The 14,333-nt window shown below is 37.3% G+C and overlaps 1 protein-coding gene and 1 pseudogene across 4 annotated transcripts in view; both read left to right on the plus strand.

Moving 5' to 3' along the window:
• The window catches only part of ADGB (androglobin), a gene marked incomplete at its 5' end in the record, with an annotated part of 169,423 nt that overhangs the window by 14,529 nt on the left and 140,561 nt on the right, over positions 1 to 14,333 (plus strand). The window lies entirely within an intron of this gene.
• On the plus strand, positions 5,878 to 7,637 carry LOC307195308 (copine-4-like; annotated as a pseudogene). The gene has a single exon. The product of its transcript is annotated as a copine-4-like (transcript).

Genomic DNA, 14,333 nt, shown 5'->3' on the forward strand with positions numbered 1-14,333 from the left:
TCCCAGGAATGCAAGGATTCTTCAATATACACAAATCAATCAATGTGATACACCATATTAACAAGTGGATGGATAAAAACCGTATGATAACCTCAATAGATGCAGGAAAGCTTTTGACAAAATTCAACACCCATTTACGACAAAAACCCTCCAGAAATTAGGCATAGCAGGAACTTAACCTCAACATAATAAAGGCCATATATGACAAGCTCACAGCCAGCGTCATTCTCAATGGTGATAAACTGAAACCATTTCCACTAAGATCAGGAACAAGACAAGGTTGCCTACTCTCACCACTATTATTCAACATAGTTTTGGAAGTTTTAGGCACAGCTATCAGAGAAGAAAAGGAAATAAAAGGAATCCAAATCGGAAAAGAAGAAGTAAAGCTGTCACTATTTGCAGATGACATGATACTATACATAGAGAGTTCTAAAGATGCTACCAGAAAACTACTAGAGCTAATCAATGTATTTGGTAAAGTAGCAGGATACAAAATTAATGCACAGAAATCTCTGGCATTCCTATACACCAATGATGAAAAATCTGAAAGAGAAATTAAGGATACACTCCCAGTTACCATTGTAACAAAAAGGATAAAATACCTAGGAATAAACCTACCTAAGGAGACAAAAGACCTGTATGCAGAAAACTATAAGACACTGATGAAAGAAATTAAAGCTGATACAAACAGATGGAGAGATATACCATATTCTTGGATTGGAAGAATCAATGTTGTGAAAATGACTCTACTACCCAAAGCAATCTACAGATTCAATGCAATCCGTATCAAACTACCAATGCATTTTTCACAGAACTAGAACAAAAAAATTCACAATTTCTATGGAAATACAAGACCGCGAATAGTCAAAGCAATCTTGAGAAAGAAAAACGGAGTTGGAGGAATCAGACTCCCTGACTTCAGACTATACTACAAAGCTACAGTAATCAAGACAGTATGGTACTGACACAAAAACAGGAAGATAGATCAATGGAACAGGATAGGAAGCCCAGAGATAAACCCACGCACATATGGTCACCTTATCTTTGATAAAGGAGGCAAGAATATACAATGGAAAAAGAAAGCTTCTTCAATAATTGGTGCTGGGAAGACTGGACAGCTACATGTAAAAGAATGATATTAGAACACTTCCTAACGCCATGCACAAAAATAAACTCAAAATGGATTAAGGAGCTAAATGTAAAGCCAGTCACTATAGAACTCTTAGAGGAAAGCCTAGGCAGAACACTCTATCACAGCAAGATCCTTTTTGACCCACCTCCTAGCGAAATGGAAATAAAAACTAAAATAAACAAATGGGACCTAGTGAAACTTAAAATCTTTTGCACAGCAAAGGAAACCATAAAGAAGACAAAATACAACCCTCAGAATGGGAGAAAATATTTGTCAGTGAAGCAAATGACAAAGGATTAATTCCAAAGTATATAAACAGCTCATGCAGCTCAATATCAGAAAAACAAACAACCCAATCCAAAAATGGGCAGAAGACCTAAATAGATATTTCTCCAAAGAAGATATACAGATTGCCAACAAACACATGAAAGGATGCTCAACATCACTAATCGTTAGAGAATGATTGCAAATCAAATGCAGTCATTTGATGCAAATCAAAACTACTATGATGTATCACCTCACACCAGTAAGAATGGCCATCATCAAAAAATTTAGAAACAATTATTGCTGGAGAGAGTGTGGAGAAAAGGGAACCCTCTTGCCCTGTTGATGGGAATGTAAATTGATACAGCCACTATGGAGAACAGTATGGAGGTTCCTTAAAAAACTAAAAATAGAACTACCATATGACCCAGCAATCCCACTACTGGGCATATACCATAATTCAAAAAGAGTCATGTACCTCAGTGTTCATTGCAGCATTATTTACAATAGTCAGGACATGGAAGCAAGCTAAGTGTCCATCGACAGATGAATGGATAAAGAAGATGTGGCACATATCTACAGTGGAATATTACTCAGCCATAAAAAGAAACAAAATTGAGTTATTTGTCGTGAGGTCGATGGACCTTGAATCTCATACAGAGTGAAGTAAGTCAGAAAGAGAAAAACAAATACTGTATGCTAATACATATATATGGAATCTAAAAAAAGAAAAAAAAAATAGTTCTGAAAAACGTAGAGCCAGCACAGGAATAAAGAGGCAGATGTAGAGAATGGACCTGTGGACACGGGAAGTGGGATGGGTAAGCTGGGATGAAGTGAGAGAGTGGCATTGACATATATACACTACCAAATATAAAATAGATAGCTAGTGAGAAGCAGCTGCATAGCACAAGATCAGCTTGGTGCTTTGTTACCACCTAGAAGGTTGGGATATGGAGGGTGGGAGGGAGACACAATAGGGAGGGGATATGGGGATATATGTATACGTATAGCTGATTCACTTTGTTATACAGCACAACCAAACACAGCATTGTAAAGCACTTATACTCCAATAAAGATGTTAAAAGAAAAAAAAAAGAATGTTCATCTGTTGTGATGAAGTGTTCTGTAAATGTCAATTAAAGCAATTTTGATGGACAGTATTCAATATTTTATATCTTCTACAGCCCTGATTGATTCTACAAGCTGACTTATTTTTGGTCAGCTTGTTCTATCAGGTATTATGAATGATATCTGTATCTTCTATTATATTTATGAATTTACCTATTGATTCTTATAGGTCTGTTTTTGATTCATGTATTAACAGAAGTATAGAATTGTTATTTCATCTCAATGGATTTTCTTTTTTATCATTATGAAATTTAAAATTTTAATCCCTGATAATATTGTTTGTTCTGGAATCTACTTTTCAAAACATTTGTTTTTGTTAATGTTAACATGATAAACATTTTTACATCTTTTTATTATTTGTTTATATATATAAAATATTTCTTATAGATAGCATATAGTTGGATTTGCTTTTTATCTAATCTTACAACCTGTCCCTTTTAATTCGGGTATTTAGACTACTCACATTTAATGTGATTACTAATATTGCTAAATTGAAATCTGTTATCTTGCTATTTGTTTTCTCTTTGCTCTATCCTTTGTGTTCCTTTTTTTTCTTCTTCCACAATATTTTGGATATTTTTAAAATTTCTATTTATCTCCTTTGTTGGCTTCTTTTGGTGGTCACTATAAACTCTTTACTGTTTATAGTACACATTTTTAACTTATCCTCTACCTTCTTTTGATATTGTATCAATCAAGTCACATTTAATATAAAAAATTGTAATAATGTATGCATTCACCTCCAAACTTTAAGCCTTTGTTTTCATACATTTCACTTTTATATATGTTATAAACCTTATACTGCATTATTTGTGTAAGTAATTTCATTACAAAAATATTTAAATAGTAGGATAACTTGTATATTTAGCCATGTAGTCACTACTACTGATTTTCTTTTTTCTTTGTATAGATCCATATTTCTATCTAGTATCATTTTTCTTCTGCTTAAAGGCCTTCTTTTATTTTTTATTGTGGTGAATTTTTCTGCTGATGAATGCTTTTAGTTTTTTTATGTCAGAAAAAAATAGTGTTTATATCACTTTCATTTAAAAGAATATTTTCACTAGGTGTAGAATTCTAACTTGGCAGATTTTTTTTTCTTTTAGTCTTTTAAAGATGTTGCCTATTCACTTATATTGTTTTTAAATGAGAAATTTGCTGGTTTCCTTTTCTTTGTTCCTCTGCATGTAATATGTCTTTTTTTTCCTCTGGCTCTTAAGGTTTCTTTTATTACCACTACTTTTGAGCCATTTGCTTATGTTGTACCTTGGCATGATTTTCTTTATGTTTCTTGAGTTTAGGGTTAATTGAAATTCTTGAATTTGTGGGTTTATAGTTTGCATCAAAAATTTTAAAATTTTGATCATAGCTTCTTCAAATATTTTTTCCTGTCTCCCATCCTTCCTTTAATAAGAACAATAATTATTAGACTGTTAAAAGTTTTCCCAGAGTTCACTGATACCTTGCTCATTTTCCATTTGTGTGTGTGTGTGTGTTTCATTTTGGATCACTTCTATTGCTGTCTCTTCAAGTTCACTAATCTTATTCAATCTCTAATTTACCACTAAAACCCTTCTTATGTATTTTTTGTCAGACATTTTAGTTTTCATTTAAGGTATTTCAATCATTTTTTTAAATCTCATGTGCATGAGATTTATAAGACCAAAGAAAAAAGTACCCAAAAGAATTGGAAGACTTACATAGGGCCAGGACTAGTCCTATTTTTATCAGCTTGAAAAGCCAAAGCTAGCAGAAAAAAAGAAATAATAAAGATTACAGCCAAGATAAACATAACAGAGAATAGAAAAATAATAGATAAAATAAAAACTCAAAAGTTGGTTCTTTGAAGAGGTCAACAACATTGACAAACCTTTAGCTACATGGACTAAGAAACAAAAGAGAGAAGACTTAAAATCAGAAATGAAAATGGGGACATTATGACCAATTCTACACAAATAAAAAGAATTATAAGAGTTCTATGAACAAGTGTATGCCAACAAATTAGATAATTTAGATGAAGTGGACAAATTTCTAGAAACACAAAATTTACTAGACTAAGTCACGAAGAAATAGAAAATCTGAATAGGCTATAACTAGTAAGGAAATTGAATCAGTAATCAAGTGTCTCTCAACAACAAAAAATGTCTGGACCTGATGGCTGCATTGGTGAATTCTATCAAACATTTAAAGAGCTAATACCAATACTTCTCAAACTTTTACCAAAAATTGAAGAGGAGGGAATATTTTCTAGCTCACTCTATGAGGCCAGCATTACCCTGATTCTAAAGCCAGATAAAATCACTACAAGAAAAGAAAACTACAGATCAATATCTCTTAAAAACGCTGATACAAAATCATCAACAAAATCGTATCAAACAAAATTCAGCTACATAGTAAAACAATTATACACTATGGCCAAGTGGGATTTATTCCTGGAAAGCAAGGATGGTTCAATCCGTAAAAATCAATAAATGTAATACACCATATAAACAGAATGAAGGAAAAAAACCACATAATTATCTCAACTGATACAGAAAAAGATTTTGACAAAATTTAACATCCTTTCATGATAAAAAAAATACTCAACAAACAGGGATAGAAGGAAACTACCTCAACATAATAAAGCCATATATGAAAAATCCACAGAGGGGCTTCCCTGGTGGTGCAGTGGTGGAGAGTCTGGCTGCCGATGCAGGGGACACGGGTTCATGCCCTGGTCCGGGAAAAACCCACATGCCGTGGAGCGGCTGGGCCCATGAGCCATGGCCGCTGAGCCTGCACGTCCGGAGCCTGTGCTCCGCAACGGGAGAGGCCACAACAGTGAGAGGCCCGCGTACCGCAAAAAAAAAAAAAAAAAAAAACCCACAGAGAATATCATACTCAATGGTGAAAGACAAAGTATTTGTTCTAAGATTAGAAACAAAACAAGAATGCTCGCTTTTATTATTTCTATTCAACACAGTACTGGGAAATCTAGCCAGAGCAACTAGGGAAGAAACAGAGATAAAAGGCATACAAATTTTGAAGGAAGGAGTAAAAGTATCTGTTTGCAGATGATATGATTTTATATGTAGAAAAATCTAAGTATTGGAGCCGGCAGCGCGCGGGCGGCAGGGCGCGTGGGTTTCGACAGACGGTGGAAGCTCTCAGCGAAGCCGCGGTCCCTGGCTGCCTGGGTAGCGATCCGCTTCCTCCCTCCCGCTCCGCCCCTCTCTTCGGCATCCCCACGTCTCTCCCCAAGTGACTGAGGGCCAAGCGGCCCTGCCCTCGCCGCCCGGGTTGGGGTCCGTGTCCCCACACAGCGTCTCTCCCCTCCGCGGTCGCTGAGCTGCCCCCGGAGACCAAGAAGAGGGCGGCACGACCCCCTAGGCCGACCGCGGGCCTGCCCACCACCGCGTCGTTCTGGTTGGACCCCGCCGGCTGAAGGCCAGTCTGCCCTCAGGTCCCTGCGCCAGAATGAAGAAGATGAGCAACATTTATGAGTCAGCTGCCAATACACTGGGAATCTTTAACAGCCACCAAAGTTGAGCTGCATGTGGCATGCAAAGGCACTTCCGACAGAGATGCCCTTTCCAAACCAGACCCCTGTGTCATCCTCAAGATGCAGTCCCATGGGCAGTGGTTCGAGGTTGACAGAACAGAGGTGATTCGCACCTGCATCAACCCAGTGTATTCAAAACTGTTTATGGTGGACGTTTATTTTGAGCAGGTGCAGCACCTGTGGTCTGAGGTCCACGACATCAGCAGCAACCACGATGGGCCGAAGAAGACTGACTTCCTGGGCGGCATGGAATGCACCCTTGGCCAGATTGTTTCCCAGAGAAAGCTGTCCAAATGCTTGTTGAAGCACGGGAACATGGCAGGGAAATCCTCCATCATGATGATTGCTGAGGAATTATCTGGTAATCATGACTACATTGAACTTGCCTTCAACTCACGGAAATTGGATGACCAGGATTTTTTCAGTAAGTCTGACCCATTTCTGGAAAATTTTCGAATGAATGATGATTCAACTCCACAGCTTGTGCACCGAACTGAGGTTGTGATGAATAACTTAAGCCCAGCCTGGAAATCATTCAAAGTATCAGTAAATTGTCCATGCAGTGGAGATCCCGACCGCCGACTGACATGCATAGTATGGGACTGGGACTCCCATGGCAGACATGACTTCATTGGAGAATTCACCTCAACATTCAAGTAGATGAGAAGAGTGATGGAAGGAAAACAGGTGCAGTAGGAGTGCAAAGCCAAGAAGAAGAATTATAAGAACTCAGGCATTGTGATTTTGAATCAGTGCAAGACCCACAAGATGCATTCTTTCTTGGACTACATCATGGGTGGCTGCCTAATCCAGTTTACAGTAGCTATAGATTTCACAGCCTCGAATGGGTACCCCAGGAACAGCTGTTCCCTGCCCTACATCCACCCCTGCCAGCCCAATGAGTACCTGAAGGCCTTGGTGGCTGTGGGAGAGATTTGCCAAGACTATGACAGCAACAAAATGTTCCCAGCCTTTGGGTTTGGTGCCAGGATACTGCCAGAGTACAGGGTATCTCATGACTTCGCAATCAACTTTAATGAAGACAACCCAGAATGGGCAGGGATTCAAGGAGTTGTGGAAGCCTACCAGAGCTGCCTTCCCAAACTCTAGCTCTAGGGCCCCACCAACAGTGCTCCCATCATGCAGAAGGTCGCCAAGTCAGCATCAGAGGAGACCAGCACCAAGGAGGCATCACAATACTTCATCCTGCTGATCCTGACCGACGGGGTCATCACAGACATGGCCGACACGCGGGAGGACATTGTCCACGCCTCCCACCTCCCCATGTCGGTCATCATCGTGGGAGTGGGCAATGCAGACTTCAGCGACATGCAGATGCTGGACAGAGACAACGGGATTCTGAGGTCACCCAAGGGAGAGCCCGTCCTTCGTGACATCGTCCAGTTCGTGCCCTTCAGGAACTTCAAACACACATCTCCAGCTGCCCTGGCAAAGAGCGTGTTGGCTGAAGTCCCAAACCAAGTCGTGGGCTATTACAATGGCAAAGGGATGAAGCCAAAATGTTCATCAGAAATGTATGACTCTTCCCGGACACTGGCTCCATGAACTCTACACACTTTTACAGAGTCCTCAAATACTATTCCTGCTGATATTTAATACTTCTATTATCCTGTACTTAAAAAAAAAACACAGGTACACACTTAAAAATAGCACATTTTGGTGATTTTTAACTAACAATTTTTTTTGCATGTGTAGCCCTGAGGCCTGGATCTGCTAAGCCCTTGTATTGTTAAAGACGTTTTACAAAGAAACACAGATAATTATAACTTACTCTTTAAATTACAGCATGTCACCTTGAAATAAAGTGTTATCTGTATGTTTTTTATACAGGTTTGTTGAAATTTTGCTAAATTTCTTATTATCTTTACACTGTAAAGCATTTTGAAACATTTCTTGAACGTTGATAACCAAAGCATATTTGGTTTTATCTGCTACAGGATGAGAAACTTTTTAAAATGGCAGATGCATGGACTGTATTTTACATGTTTTAAAGAAAAAGAAACTCCAAAAATCTAAATATTCTGTAAAAAACTGTTAGAACTAATAAATGAATTCATCAAAGCAGGATACAAAGTCAACACACAAAAAATCAATTGTATTTCTATACACAAACAATGAACAATATGAAAAGTAAATTACGAAAACAATTCCATTTACATTAGCATCAAGAAAAATAAAATACTTATGAACTAATCAAGGAGGTGAAAGACTTGTAAAGTGAAAACTACAAAACATTGCTGAAAGAAATTAAAGACATAAATGGAAACACATCCCATGTTCATGGATTGGAAGACCATTTTAATGTCATTACTACCCAAAGCAGTCTACAGATTCAATGCAATCTTTATCAAAATCTCAATGAATTTTTTACAGAAATAGAAAAACACATCCTAAAACTTATAGGTTTTTATTATTTTATTATTATTTAAAAATTATTGATTTTTAAAATTCTACCTTCTAAATCATTAGTCCTCTTCAGGTTTATTCAGTCTACTCTTTCAACATTTGAAGTTTCCATTACTAAAATTTTCCAATGTCTCTTTTTTATATTGGTCTTATTTTTTTTGTTTTCTTGTTTGACATCTTCCTGTTCTCATTGCAAAGAAGAAATTTTATTCCTTTATCTTTTTGGTAATTCTAAATATACTCATTTTAAACACCTTTTAAGTTTGCTACATTATTTCTCTTTCCTTGGGTGTGATTTCTTTCTTTTGCTATATTTACTGACTGTCCTTTCAGTTTTAAGTTTCTTTTTTTGCTTTGTAATGTTAGTTCTTTAGTTCATATTTTAAACTCATGCATGCTATTTTCTGCCATGAGGTTTGGATGGCTTTTAGGATGATTCCCTCCCTACCCATTCTGACATCCAGTAGGGATGCTCTAGTGAAAAGGACAGGATAGTTGTTACATTATTGAAATACTTCCTATCAGTTGGCAAGTAGCTGCTTTTCCGAACTCCCTGAAGAATATTTCTCTCCCATTGAACGCTGACTCCTTTTTGAGAACCCCAGGACCTATCCACAATTCAGTTACTAAATGGTTAAAAACCAGCTCAGGCGTCTAGCACTCTGTTCCAATACAAGAGCAAAGTCCTTTCTGATTGGTGGGTGCATTTTTATAACACCCCTGCTTCCACTCAAGTCTTAACATGGGGAGGTTGGAGGCTTTTCTCCCATGCAGGAAGTGCTATCCCTGATACCACATCCATGGTGGTAGAGGGCCACCCCCATCCCCATTTTTTCCCATTTGGCCAGCCGATTTCCTCATGGAATCATAGGAAAGTGGCATATTGCCTCTGACACCATAAACTATAAGGGGAGTTATTCCAGCCTTAGTTCAGTGCTAGGAGTTCATGAATACTCTAGCCACTTGCTCACTCACAAAGCCTATTTCTGGTCTCCTGACATTTGCAGGGTGAATTCAGCTTCTTTTCCAAAATAGACTTTTAAGCTTGCTCAATTCCAATTCCCAGTACCTGCTTGTGGGTTACACTATTCCAGCCCCCAATCCACCACTACAGGTTTAGTCCATTGACTTTTTTAAACTGAGATATAATTGACATACTGTTTCAGGAATATACCATTATGATTTGATATTTGTATATGTTTTGAACGATCACCACAATAAGTCTAGTTAACATCTGTCACCATATGTAGTTGCACATTTTTTTCTTTGTGATGTGAATTTTAGCAACTTTACTCTTTTAACAACTTTCAAAGATACAAGTGTATTATTAACTACAGTCACTATGCTGTATTTTACATCCTCGTGACATTTATTTTTTAACTGGAAGTTGGTACCTTTTGACCATTGTCACCCATTTTGCCCAGCCCTCACCTCCTGCCTTTGGTAACCACCCACTTACATTTTTCAGTGGCTTCCAATCATGATCAATTCGTTTTAGTAATGAAAAGTGTATATATATAATTATTTTAACACCTGTGTATCTGTTGCTTACATTATGCATCATTTTCACGTCAGACTATTCCGTTTGACTTTGCCCGCTGTTATAAATTTGCTTCTTTTACGCTTCCTCTCTTTTCCCCTGGAGTACCTTTATATTTTATATTTCTACTCTGGAAATCAGCCCCTTGCCTGGCTTTCTGGAATTTTTCTTCCCTCTAAACATCGGTTTCCTCTGGAATATAATTTGGCATTTGGAATATACATATTTTATATTTTCAACATTCCTCACTGATTTTATTAAATTTTTTTGAAATAACTTTCCACAAATATGTTGTTTATAAATTGCTAGCCTCTCCTAAATGCATCAGCGACACTTCACTTATCTCAATAGCATATTTAGACCTACTATGTGGAAGAGAGCATTTAGCCATGTAGCAGAGAATATACTTATCTTCAAAATCTTTTATACAACTTGTAATTTTAATGAATTAAATCATTTACTAGTACTTGGGTATATTGCTATACAAATAGAGTAACTCTGTATACTCCTGAGTTTTTTCAGGGGATGGTTTGATTTCTTTGCATGTTTGAATTTTCTAAATGTTCAGCATTTATTTCCCAATATTACCAGTTCCTAAATCTTCAAAAGTCTTGGGTTACCTTTGTGTTTAAAGATCATCTTGTTTTCAGAATTGATGAAATCAGGAATAATGTGATATGAATATTTTAAAGGATCCTGACTATGCTAGAACAGTAGGTACATTCTGGCAATGAAATTCAAAGAGATACTGTGCTGAGAGCTTCAAAAGCAGCAGTTGTACATGGTCATTTGAAGTTTACAGTATATTTGACATTGGACTGTATTTGACTCTTGCTTGTACTGTGTGTGTAGCACAATAGGGGAGCTACTGAGCTGGTGTAAGATACCTCTAATGAGATTCTTTTTAAGTGATCTTCAGTATAGATGGAAACAAATTTGACATGTTACAAGGAAAGTAGACCAATTAGTAATAAGGCTTAACAGTTTGAGGGAGTCAGAATATACTTACACTTGACAGAATGAAGAGGAAAGCAAAACAGTCTCAACAGAGCCCTTATTTTTTAAGAAATTAAATCTTCCTTTTACAAAACAGCCTTTAAGATTTTTGAGCTTCCTGAATGAGGTAATTTTATCATGGTTTTGATGGATACAAAATCACTAATTTCTTTTTATCTGTAAGGTTGTACCAACACTCAATAAAACAGAGGTACTATAATACACTAAGTTATGCCTTGATTTTTAAAATTAATACTATGAAAAATTGCCCTTTTTCCCTGAAAACTGTTCTAGTCTTCCTTCGCTTACATGTTACTTAGGACCACCCCTTTACGATGTATATATTATCAGACTTTCTTTTCCAGCAAGATGGTGGATCACAATTTTTAAAAATAACAATAATACCTAGAAACACCTACATAAAGAAATAAAAATGTTCAGGATCCAGAAATAAGGATGGAATTGAAAGTCAGAATGGCATGGCTCTGAGGTGAAGCTGCTGCATTGCCTTATCAGTTGATGAAAGTGGACTCTTGTTTTATCGCATATAAGGCAAGATCTTGAGCCCAAATGAGTAAATGGATTGCTCCCACATTAGATGAAGGCATGGCTTTTCACGAGTTTAATTCTCGGTAAAAAGGTGAATGAGAAAAATCCACCCAAGCACAGAGAGATTGATAAGAAAGCTAGCATTTCTCTGGCTGGTGTCTGGCTGAAAAAAAAAGATTTTTTCCCTTGAGAAATGGAAACCCTTGGACTGAGACTTACATTAGTTTGACGTCTGATTTTAAAGTACCTGTAAGTTTCTGGATGGCTTATTCATTTGGGGTCTGTGAAAGAAGAAAACTCAATACTGCATGCAAAGAACATTCTTTCAACACAGGATTGTCTTGGAGGAAGGGGATTGGAGGGAAAGAAAACCCTTATCCTAATGAGGATAAGTTCATTATAAATGTGTCCTAAAACACAAGAATATAGAAAAGATAGGCAGAAGTTACAACAAACAAGAGAATCAGGTGTCACAAATTTGATAATAGAAAAATAATCTTTATGTAATTTACCATGTATATGTTTATAATAATTAGAGATATAAAGGAAGAAATCCAAACCCTAAGAAAAGAATTACACTCTATGTTAGTCAATGTTAGTAATCAATGCTAGCTGCAATAACAAAGTAGCAAATAGGAAGTACTCAATGCTAGCTTCAGTATCAAACAATGCCCAAATCTCAGTGACCTTACACAACAAAAGATATTTCTCATTCATACCAGAGTGTGATCAGGAGTTTAGTGGTGCCTTTGCATGTGCTACCACATGGATTCTTGGCACCTTCCATCTTGTGGTATTACCATTTTCTAAAGTCTTCTCATAAGGACTGAGCCATACATCAAGCAGGAAGAGAGTAAGAAGTATCTCAGGAAATGTTTTAGGAGCAGAAAGGTGGGATACAACACACTCCCCACATGCTATTTTCCAAAACACCATCACAAAATACCAGCCAACCTGCAAAGGAGTATGGGAAACATAGGAAATGGGAAACATAGGAAATGGAAAACAGGACTGGTGAACATCTGGTCAATCTCTACCTAAATATAAAAATTTGAAACAGTTCTAATTAGAAATTGTAGAAATATAAAGACATATATTCTTCTATTTCATGTAAATAGGTAGATGACAGAGAAATATATAGATTGCCCATGTTGTCCAGGCACTGTTCTAGTTGGTGGAGATAGAGGGAGTGAAGAAAAACCCAGTGTTCCTGCCACTGGAGAACTTACAAACCCTATGTTTGGAAACATACAATAAGCACATAAATGATTAGTGAGAATTGTCAAGTGCTATTAAAGATGAAAAGATGCACAGAGGTGAGGGTTGCTATATTAGGTAGGGTGTTCAGGAAAGTCCCTCCCAAACTTGACCTTAGAAGATGAAATTTGCAGAGACCTTAACCTTCTTGTTGCTAAGTTCAATATTTATTTGTTAATAATTCATCTTGTTTGATCTGTTAGGAGCATTTGGATCTGTTGCTCATTCTCTCATTTTTTAAAAACTCGCTTTACTTGGCTTCCAGGGCGTCACCCTCTACTGTGTTTTTCCTACCTCACTGTTTCTTATTGCTGCTGTAAGAAAACACCACAAACTCAGTTATTTAAAACAGTACAAGTGTATTATTTTGCAATTCTGGAGGTCAGAAATCCAAAATGGGTCTCACTGAGCTTACAAGTGTCAGCAGGGCTGCATTCCTTTCTGGAGGTTCAAGGAGAGAATCCATTTCTCTGCCCTTTCCAACCTCTTGAAGCTGCCCACCTTCCTCAGCTTGTGGTCTCCTTCCTCTGTCTTCAGAATCAGAAGTTTTGCATTTTTCTGTCTAGTCTTCAGGAGTCACATCTCCCTCAGACATCTTCTGTCTCCTTCTTCCAGTTTTGAGGACCCTTATGATTCCACTGAACCTACCCAGATAATCTGGGATAATCTCCCCACCTCAAGGTACTTAACTTAAGGATATCTACAAACTCTCTTTTACTGTGGAAGGTAACATATCCACTGGTTCTGGGGATAAGGATATGGACATATGGACATATTTGAGGGACCATTATTCTATCTACCACACTCACTGACTGCTTTTCTCAGTTTTTTGGGTTTTTTCTTCTCTTTTAATATGGAGTACTAGGGCAGATATGTAGCTGTACTGATTAATAGAATATTGAAATGTTTTTATATTGATTCGTGAGTAGCCTTAACAATAACCTCACCAATAACCCTGATCCCCAGTCTTTTCTGATTCTTGCCCTGGGTCCCTGACCCACCCTGAGGACCTTACATCCCCGACCCTACTACTTAGTAAAGAATAAATGTCTGGTGGAGCTGGTGGCTTTGAAGACCCTGATCCAGGATCATGGACAGCATCTATTTAGACCAGTCAATGCTCATTCCTTCCCCGTTGTTAGGCATTTTGAATAGCACCCGTGGGACTGCCTCTTCTTTATGTATGATCATTTTCTTGGTGATTTCACCAAATCTTAAGAGTTTAGATATCATTGAAATGCTAATGACTCTCAAATTTTCACTTTCAGTCTATTTCTTTCTTCCAAACGTCAGAATTCTATATCTAACTACCTATTTAATATCTCCATGAATGTATGATAAACATCTAAAACACAACTCATTCAAAAGTGAAATGTTGCTTTATTGCCTACCTCAGTTTTGTCCCATGCCATAATCTTCTGTCTTTCAGGCAATATCAACTCAATATCTACTTGTTCTGCCTTTAAAATATACACAAGGGACTATTTCTTGCC

Source organism: Stenella coeruleoalba, assembly GCF_951394435.1.
Source record: "Stenella coeruleoalba genome assembly, chromosome: 12".
Lineage (NCBI taxonomy): Eukaryota > Metazoa > Chordata > Mammalia > Artiodactyla > Delphinidae > Stenella > Stenella coeruleoalba.